We start from the raw sequence: 243 nt of genomic DNA, 5'->3' as shown, positions 1-243 counted from the left end.
GGGCATTCTTTCTTTGCATTCATGGTAGATTCCATATATGTGTATGTGTCTCTCTGTGTGGAGTAGTAGTGGTGTACTGGTGCTTGTGTGTTTTCTCTTCCTTCTTGTTTCTTTCTTTTACACACTCCATCGAATAGACCTGTGATCTCAAGTGACAAGGAAGACAACAAGATTGATGTTGAGAACAAGGATAACAAACATGTGTTAACTAATCCCACTGCTGCTTCTGGTGGTTGTCTGTGT

The sequence above is a fragment of the Trypanosoma theileri genome (genome assembly GCF_002087225.1).
Source record: "Trypanosoma theileri isolate Edinburgh chromosome Unknown TM35_Tth_15_V1, whole genome shotgun sequence".
NCBI classification, from domain to species: Eukaryota; Euglenozoa; class Kinetoplastea; order Trypanosomatida; family Trypanosomatidae; genus Trypanosoma; species Trypanosoma theileri.
Note: the sequence above shows the minus strand (reverse complement) of the source record.